The sequence below is a fragment of the Microtus oregoni genome, unplaced genomic scaffold, assembly GCF_018167655.1.
Source record: "Microtus oregoni isolate MIOR12 unplaced genomic scaffold, Mior012 000108F_ref0000382, whole genome shotgun sequence".
In the NCBI taxonomy this organism is placed as follows: domain Eukaryota; kingdom Metazoa; phylum Chordata; class Mammalia; order Rodentia; family Cricetidae; genus Microtus; species Microtus oregoni.
Window position 1 is genome coordinate 2,493,352 of NW_024544726.1, and position 10,278 is coordinate 2,503,629.

Sequence of the window (10,278 nt, forward strand, 5' to 3'; positions counted from 1 at the left end):
AGCACAGGGGGATGATGAAAACAGCTTGGTATTGGCATAAACACAGAGATGTTGACCAATGGAATCGAATCGATGACCTGGATATTAACCCACAAACCTATGAACACCTGATTTTTGGCAAATGAGCTAAAATTATATAATGGAAGAAAGAAAGCATCTTTAACAAATGGTGCTGGCATAACTGGATGTCAATCTGTAGAAGAATGAAAATAGATCCATATCTATCACCATTCACAAAACTCAAATCCAAATGGATTAAAGACCTCAACATAAATCTGACCACACTGAACCTGATAGAAGAGAAAGCAGGAAGTAAACTGCAACAAATGGGCATAGGAGACTACTTCCTACGTATAACCCCAGTAGCACAGACAATAAAACAACAATGAATAAATGGGACCTCCTGAAACTGAGAAGCTTCTGTAAAGCAAAGGACACTGTCACTAAGACAAAAAGGCATCCTACTGACTGGAAGAAGATCTTCACCAACCCTACATCAGACAAAGGTCTGATCTCCAAAATATATAAAGAACTCAAGAAACTAGACATTACAATTCTAAATAACCCAATTAAAAAATGGGTTACTGAACCGAACAGAGAATTTTCAACAGAAGTTCAAATGGCCAAAAGATACTTAAGTTCATGTTCAACTTCCCTAGCCATCAGGGAAATGCAAATCAAAAGAACTTTGAGATACCAACTTACACTTGTCAGAATGGCTAAAATCAAAAACACCAATGATAGCCTATGCTGGAGAGGATGTGGAGTAAGGGGAACACTCATCCATTCCTGGTAGGAATGCAAACTTGTGCAACCACTTTGGAAATCAGTGTGGTGGTTTCTCAGGAAATTGGGAGTCAACCTACCTCAAGATCTAGCAATACAACTCTTGGGAATATACCCAAGAGATGCCCAACCATAGGAAAAAAAGCATTTGTTCAACTATGTTCATAGCAGCATTATTTGTAATAATCAGAACCTGGAAACAACCTAGATGTCCCTCAATGGAAGAATAGATAAAGAAAGTGTGTAACATATACACATTAGAGTACTACTCAGCAGTAAGAAACAATGACATCTTGAATTTTGCATGCAAATGGATGGAAATAGAAAATACTATTCTGAGTGAGATAACCCAGACCCGAAAGAATGAATATGGTATATACTCACTCATTAGTGGATTCTAGTCATAAGCAAAGGACATTGAGCCTATAATTCATGAACCTAGAGAAGCTAAGTAATAAGGTGAATCCCCCTAAAACATATATAGATCCTCCTGGAAATTGGAAGCAAACAAGATCACCAGGCAAAAGTTGGGAGTATGGGGGTGGGGCGGTAGAAAAAAGGGGAGAGGATGAGAGAGAAAGGAGAAGGGAAGGGTTTGGGAGAGGTTGGGGAAGTGGGATGGTTGAGATGGAGGAAGGACAATATGGAAGTAAGGAAGGAGATATCTTAAATGAAGTGGTAGAATGGGAGGAAGTGGGAAATTTGATTGGTATTATTTATTACATTTATTATTTATTATAAATTAATAAAAATATATAATAAAAGAAAAATCTTCTAACCAATAAAAGTTTGGACACAGGGCAAAACATTACTTTTGTCTTTCACATAGTAGATATAACCAGAGAACAGGATTAAAGTTTACGTTGACAGTTATTGGTCTTGTCTCGTTGACATTTGACTTCTCTAGTAACATCATTTGAATGAGGCCAAGTTAGTTTATTTGTACATTTAAACTAACTAGTTTGTTAGATTTGAGTCATGAATTAAAAGGAATTTAGATTAAATTTTCACGTTTTTTTAAACATAGAGACCTATTTGAATCAAACCCTTTTGTGGAACTTTATCATGTTAATATATCATATAATATATATCTAAAGGGAGCAAGGGGACAGCTTCCTAGCTAGGCCACCAAACACTGAACTGGGAAAATGGAGCCCAAGGAGGAGTCTGGGGCAGGGGAGGTTTAGTAGACCAGAACTGAAATAAGAGTTTAAAGAATGGACACTGTGTACAGAGACACACACACATACATACAGAGACAGACAGACAAAGAGACAGAGAGAATGAGTGTCCCCTCCAAGCAGAATAATTCTGTTCTTTTATAATAATAAAACTCCCTTAAGGATCATTTGTGTGGATGTCTTATTTGGATTAGTAAGAGATAAGTGAGGGGAGCTCACTATCTTATTATGAAATAAGTTTCTTTGCTAAAAATTTATGTTTATTTGTTACCTATATGTAAGTGGAGACCACGAGACAACTTTTCAAATCTGCTATCTCTTTCTCTTACCACACGTGACCCAGGGATCTAACTTAGCAATGCAGGTTTACCTACAAATATCTTGATCGGCTGAACCATCTTACAGGTATTAGGAAGCAAGTTTCGTGACCCACCAGGCTCCTTCTTGAGCCTGGCCATTTGATGTTAGGCAACAGAGTTCACTAGGAGTTAGGCTTTTACTGTTTATATTAGGCATCACGGGTCACTGAAGTCAGGCTCCAAGCAGTTAGGGTTCGATTGCCTGGGTGCTTTTATCTTCAGCTTTTTTATCTCTACAGGCTGTACTTGACCAGTCTCTGGCTTGATCAGTACAAAAGGGGCATGAGGGATTTGTGCTTGGTAGAGAGGCCTGATCGAGGGAAGGAGAAAGACAGACAGATGAGAACATGTGCCCGCTTTTAGGTTTAGGAGGGCACAGAGGAGGAAACTATTCCTAAGTGGGCTGCCATCTCTTCCCAGCCTTCGTAATGAGTAATGCCCATTGCCTAAAGGGCAATTCACTCAAAATGACTCACTGCTTTGAACAAAACTGGGAACATTTTCTGCCTTCTATCCAGAGGACATCATCAGCCCATCTGAGTCTCTTAAATAAGATTTCCAGAGCCCTGGCCTTATGCCTCCTAACAGGGTTGAGGCCCTACATCTTTCAAAGGCATAGACAAGCAGTTTCTTTGCTCATACTCTCTCATAAAACCCTGTCCCAAACACACACTAGATTTTGTCAACATGATGTTTCAAGGCTATTTCAGGACCCACAGTCACAGTACTGGAAAAGGCAATCTTGTCCTTATAGATAAACAAATCAGATATTTACAGCTTTGCGGGCAGCATAAGACAAAACAGAATCTGGCTTTCAGTTTTAAAAACTGATTTTATTTCCTATCTGCCTTTTTCTTTGTCCTTCTCTTCCTTTATGTCCCCTAAACAACAAATTATATGAAGGAAAATTCAACCATTTTGGAGCCTTGGACTATAAGATTTGACAAACACAAGTAACTACCATGATATAGCATGTCTGCCAGTCCAATAACTACTGTGACTAACAACATACACATTTCTAGTGCCACAAGAGACTCCTTTCTCTCCCATCCCTTCCCCTGTCTCTTGCTTCTTCCCCCACCCCTCTCCCTATCCTCATCCCTTCTTCTCCCCTTTCTCCCATCCTCCTCTTTTTCTTCCTGTTTCAGGCCCCTAAATGCTGAAATAATAGGAGGACACCACCATGTCCAGCTTTTTGTTTGTTTTGTTTGTTTTTTCAGTAGTAGGGATGGAACCCAGAGATTATGGCAAGCTAAAGCAAGTGCTCTATCACCAAGTTGCATCCCCAGAGTCCTGGCTTTGATATAACAGTATTTTTGTTGTATACTAATTTTATAAAGTAATGGGTTTCATAAAGATGTTTGTATACAAGTTTTTTTTTTTGAATTTTCGAGACAGGGTTTCTCCATAGCTTTTTGGTTCCTGTCCTGGAACTAGCTCTTGTTGACCAGGCTGGCCTTGAACTCACAGAGATCCACCTGCCTCTGCCTCCCGAGTGCTGGGATTAAAGGCATGCGCCACCACCGCCCAGCTTGTATACAAGTTTATCATGTACTTTTGACTTTTCTGCTCCCCTCTGTCTCCTACTATTCCCTTTTTCTTCTCTGGAAGTTTCTTTTCCACTTTTGTGTCTTTTGTTTATTATTATTATTATTATTATTATTATTATTATTATTATTACTGAGTTGGGTCTCATATTGAAGCTCATTTAGCAGTCATTCTGTTTCCCAGGCTGGTCTTGAACTCATGGCGATCTTCCCTTAGCATCTAAATTATTGGTATTACAGCAGTAAGTCATAAACTTCTGGGCTGGGCCCCACCACCAGGTTCTAATTATCCTCTTTCTTAACCCAGCTCTTGACAATAAAATCTGGTTTCTGTTATTGGAGTTTTTCCTTTTTCAGAAAGTCATGTAGGGTAGCATTGGGCAGTATATAGTCCTTTAGGCCTGGCCTCTTTTATCCACCATTCAGGACTCATTCATATTGTGGCATTTCTCGGTTGTTTGTCTTATGTTATTGCCAAATTTGGAGTCATGTAATTATTTTCACCCCTCTAAAAATATGCAAACTGTTTCCTGACATCAAAAGCCCACAACATAAAGCAAAATAAAATTTAGTTATAATAAGTTAGTAGTAAAATCACATACAGAAAAAATTCTTCAAATAACTTTAAAGCAGGTTAGTCTGAGCATATATTCTTACTTTCCCTATAGAAGGGAAAAGAAGCCAGAAAATTCAACTGTGTCTCATGGGTCAGAGTTGGGTCATCTAGTAACTCTACATATCAAGTAGCTATAGAAAAGCATTTACTTTCTCTTCTCTGTGATGTCAACCAGCAAAGGGTTAGAACAATTGCAGATCCAGCTTCTGCTGTCTACTAGGACCAGCTTGCCTTCTTTCTGCTCCCTTTGGATTGGGCTAGGAAAGCTCTTTTCCCACTGTCACTTAACATAGTTAAGTTTGCTGAAGTTGAACAGCAAATCTGGAACCGTTTCTACTCTCTGAGCCCGAGAAGAGAACTCCCAAGTGTATTATCAATGGTTATTAAGCTGGCCTCTCCAGGTTAACAGTGGAGCCTTTCTCCCATCAATTAGGCTTAGAGACTTGCATTTCCTAACAAGGCTTGTGATTCTGAAAGAAAAAGTCATGGAAACCTGAAGTCTTGGAGGTTGCATGATGCTGTGAGAACTGAGGCTCCATTGCAAAAATACATATGCATGTTATACATCCAGAAATGTCTGAAAGACATTTTAAAATTATGATAGGCCAATTATTTCAAACATCCTACAGGAAGTGGGTAAATTGTGGAATATATATTACAGCATATTGGGTAGCTGGTTACACAAGACATTGTTTTCTAGGAAATGGTTCCAAGAAGAATACATCCATCGGTGTGTCTCTGGCTTTATTCTTTCCCCTTGACTAAACAGGCACATCTAGTAACTGGTCTAAACAGTCAATAAGCATTGTGAATATGAGGTGAGGTTGAGGACAGCTTCATAAGCATGATATCATTTGATATTTCCCAAAGACTGTGAACTGTTTCAATCACCACTCCTGGTCCCACTTCACAGATGAGTGATCAGAGGCTCTTGGTGTGTCATGGTTTGCATCAAGTAATGCAGGAGGCAAATATGGTCTAGAACCACCTGTCCTTTAGTGTCTTTTGTACTCCAACCCTTTCTCCCACCCCTTTGTCACTGTTCCTCTTTGGATTTAGGGTACCTGGGTACCCTCAGAAGAGTGGCCAGGAGCATAGGTGGTACCATATAGAAAGACAGGCAGCAATACTGAAGGTCAGAGGGACATATTTACCTGATATTTGGGTGGGAATTTCTTCAGTGAACAGAAATGAAACCTTCCTAAGACATTTTCTGTCACTGCCAGTAGCTTTAGGTGACTAGGGAGACCGATTCTGTTCAGAAACGCAGGTTGATGGCAAGGAGTCAGGCTGTCAATGCTGTAAAAGTATCTAGGACATTGATGACTTTTGGGTAACATGAAATAAAACATTTTACCTGCCTGGGCCTGAGAATAGATCATTTGTAAAGCTCATATATAGTTGACATCACACAATTCCTTGCTTGGGTTTGCAGTACAGATGGGAAAACTCTAAAGCAGGGGTCTGGTAAGAGGTCAGCTATTTAGGTTGTAGATTCCTGCCTTGGACTTGAAGGTCTCACCTGTCAGATTTGAAGACTAATAGGTTTTTCAATTCCCATTAATAAAAGGAAAGGACTGGAAAGCTGAATTAATGAAGGTAATAGCCTCCATAGGAATTTTAAATGATACACATATGCATTCTCTGTTGGCCTTGGTCCCAAGGAGGAGCAGAAGGAGGGAGAACATGAGCAAAGAATTCGGGACCACGAGGCGTGCATCCACCCACTGAGACAGTAGAGCTGATCTACGGGGAGCTCACCAAGGCCAGCTGGACTGTGACCGAAAAAGCATGGGATAAAACCGGACTCTCTGAACATGGCGAACAATGAGGGCTGATGAGACACCAAGGACAATGGCAGGGGGTTTTGATCCTAATTAATTTGCTGGCTTTGTGGGAGCCTAGCCAGTTTGGATGTTCACCTTCCTAGATATGGACGGAGGGGGGAGGACCTAGGACTTAACACAGGGCAGGGAACCCGGACTGCTCTGTGGTCTGGAGAGGGAGGGGGAGAGGAGTGGGGGGAGGGGGAGAAGGGTGGGAGGAGGGGGAGAAGGGTGGGAGGAGGGGGAGAAGGGTGGGAGGAGGGGAAGGGAAATGGGAGGCTGGGAGGAGTTGGAAACTTGTTTTTTGTTTGTGTTTTTTTTTTCTTCTTTTCGCTGAGGAGTTAAGAAACTTGGTGTAGGTAGGAGAACCAATATGCTGTTAAACAATTGCCTGATAACAGTGATCCTTAATTGGCCACACAGAAGAATTTCTTTGGAGGACTTTATGCGGTGCTAGGGATTAAACCTAGCATTTTGTACATGCTGCAACAGAATCTTTAAGCTCTATTCACAGAACTCTTCTTACTTTTTCCAGATGAAGGGTCCCCTAAATTGCTCTCTAAGTTGCCCAGTCTGGACTAGAACTCGTGATCTTCCTGCCTCAGCCTTTCTTACTGGCTGGGATTACAAACCTGTGTCACCAGACTCACCTAGACTTTAAAAAAATCTTTGTAAATTAAATGTACCTGGTGCAGCTTACGTCACAGCCAGGTGAAGGGGTGATGGGCTGGTTGCTAAGGAGGCCTTTGTAGTGTGGCTATCCACTCCGCAGTGACAACCAGCTAGGCAGGCAGCGGTTCAAACACAGGAAGGCTGCCGGCGGAGCGGAAGGGACCCCATTACCATGAGCTTCGGGTCTGGTGGACTTTGAGGCCCATGAGAACAGAGCAACACCCTTCATTTGCTGGGTTTCCACTACACCAAAGCACAGTCAACTGCGGGACAGAAACGGACTGAAATTGGACCACATGGTGCCACCCCTCTATAGCAGAGAGAGGCAGTTTGACCTGAAGCACCACTTGGAGGGTCAGAGGGAATCAAGCTCCAGGCTGCCACCGCCACCTCTGCAGCTGTGAGTTGACAGGCGCCATCACTTTGGGCCTCCGCCTCTCAACACCATGGCAGAGGCTGAGTCCGCCTCCACACCTTACATCGAAGATGATTTCTACTGTCCGATCTGTAGAGAAGTTTTCAAGATACCAGTTCGGGTTGCCGCCTGTCAGCATGTTTTCTGCCGAAAATGCTTCCTAACTGCAATGAAAAAGAGTGGGATCCGTTGCCCCTTGTGCCGTGGAAATGTGACTAGACGAGAAAGATCACGTCCAGAGAGGGCCCTAGACCTAGAGACAATCATGAAAAGTTTTCATGGTAGTTGCCGATACTGTTCCCAACGTATTGAACTGCGTCACATGAGACAACATTACAAAACTTGCAAAAAAGTATCAAGATGAGTTTGGAGTTTCTTCAACTCTTTCAAGCTTCCAACTGTCTCATGACTCCGTGGGCAACAGTAAACAGCGAGACAACCACCTCTGAAAATGCCGAGGCTTATCTAGAAGACAATACAATCCCATCTGATCAGCCTTCTTTTCATTGTCCTCTGTGCAAAGCAAACATGACCAGACAGCGTTTGCATTGTAACAGCAACCACAGAGCTCATATTGTTCCAGCCATTTGCCCAAGTTGTCTGTCTCTTCTATGGGGTGACCCTACTCAACTTGCCAGAAATTTCATTAGTCATCTAAGTGAGAGACATCAATTTGATTATGGAGATCTGATGAATCTGTAACTGGATGAGGAAACACAGTACCAGATTGCAGTTGAGGAATCTCTGCATGTCAACATCTAGAGACTCTCCTCAGCTCTACAGTCACTCCTAAGGGTCAATTTACATGAAACCATTCTTTCAACAACTTGGTGTGCTTTAAATAAAAGCACACCAAGTCTGACCTGTTTTAATATTTCTTTTATTGAAAATCAAAGGTGCGCTACCTTAAAACTTAATCCTTTGAACAAGAAGACCAGGGAGTGTGGGTGGAGGGATGAAGACTATGGAAATGTGGGAGAGTAGAAAGGAGGTTGGGGACCAGGAAGGGGGAGGAACAGAAGAAGGAATGGGAAGGGTGAGGGGAGGAGGGGTAGAGGAGGATGATGGGAGAGGAGAGGAATATAGGAGGAGGGGGAGGGACAGAGAGGTGGGAAAGGAATGGAAAAGGGGAGGGGTATTGGGAAGAGAGATGAGAGGAGAGGAAAGGGTGGGGAGGGAAGAGGTGATTGGAAAAGGAGGAGGGTGAGCCAAGGAGGAGGGAGGGAGATGATTGAGAAAGGAGATGAGGAGGGATGAGAAAGAATGCGGATGAGAGGAGGAGGGGCAGGAAGGAGAAGGAAAGGTGGTGGGTGGAAAAGGGGAGGAGGATGGATGAGAAAAAATAGGGATGAAAGGAGGAGGGGTAGGGAGGACAGGAGGGTAGTGAGTGGGAAAGGGGAGGAGGAAGGTTGAGAAAGAATAGAGATGAGAGGAGGGACAGGGAGGAGGGAGGGAAGTGAGTGGGAAAGAGGAGGAGGAAGGTTGAGAAAGAATAGGGATAAGAGGAAGAGGGGCAGAGAGGAGGGAGGGAAGTGAGTGGGAAAGGGGAGGAGAAAGGGTGAGAAAGAATAGGGATGAGAGGAGAAGGGACAGGGAGGAGGGAGTATGTTGAGTGGGAAAAAGAAAAGAGATGAGAGGAGGAGGAAATGAAGCTGTGCAACAGCATACAATGAGTGATACTCATAGCTAGGATCTTATTTTCTTTTGCTGAGCTCTAAATCAGGGCCCAGGTTTATGTTCATAGAGGGTTGACTGTTGGCAGGATGAAGTGAACACAGGGAAAGGGATTTGGGTACACATGTTCAAGCATGCACATAGATACCAAGGAAACCATACCACTCTCCAATGCCCTTAGAATAGATGAAAGCCTAATCCGCATCTTGGGGTGTGTTCCTCAGTATGGTTGGAATTTCCTTGACCTGCTCACTCCTCCACTGCCTCTCTCCATTTTCAGCTTTCCCCCCTAGTTATAAAACAGCTACTGAAAATCTACATTCCTCGAAATCTTTCATTAAAGCTAAGACTCTCTTTTGCTTTAGTTTTCCCTCGCTTTTCACACAGAATGCCCTGAGACTCACTTAGTCTGTCCTTGGTATTGACATATGCCATCCCAGCTCACTTCCTTTTAAACAGCGAGTCCCCTGACTTTGTGCATTTGAAGATTCTTCACTTAGGTCCGACAACCTGAGCTGCTATTCAGAGTCCATAGGTCAATTTCTTCCTGGATTGGAGGAAAGACTTTTACAATGGTACAGGAGCTTGTTGCTGTTTAAATCATGTCAACGGTGACTCTCTTGACTTTAGCCCACTTTTTCATCTTATTTTCGCTTAAGACTCTCCTGCCTCCATTCCACATAATAAGTGAGCTGGGCTTCGTTAGTTCCTATATGCTGCACCTCCTCTTCTTTTCTGTGCTTTGTACATTGCTCCCTCCCCACCAACCCCCTTTCTGTCGTAGTGCCAGCATGACCCTGTGCTTCCAATTCAGCTTCAACTAGTGAAGAAAATCCTACCAGCTTTCAAGCTTCAGTTCACTTCTGGACTTTCAACACAACCTATTACTCCAGCAATTTTTGTTCGTTTTTCTTCTTCAGTCCTCAGTCTCTTACTGTGTTATTGCCCATGTGGCTTGTGTAGTCACTGAATATTCACAGATAGTCACTTGGGGGATCTATACAGTTGATAGAATAGAAATCACTTGTGGAGAGAGTCTCCTTCTCCTCCTCTTTCTCCTCCTCCTCCTCCTCCTCCTCCTCCTCCTCCTCCTTCTCCTTTTCTTCTCCTTTTTTTGTTTTCAAAACAGGGTTTCTCCATGTAAACAGCCCTGGTTTTCCCAGAGTCTAGTAGACCAAGCTGACCTCGAACTCAGAGAAATC

The 10,278-nt window shown here is 42.8% G+C and overlaps 1 pseudogene; it reads left to right on the forward strand.

Moving 5' to 3' along the window:
- Nucleotides 1-7,433: 7,433 nt before the first annotated feature.
- On the forward strand, nt 7,434-8,164 carry LOC121443483 (annotated as a pseudogene).
- The last annotated feature ends 2,114 nt before the right edge of the window (nt 8,165-10,278 follow it).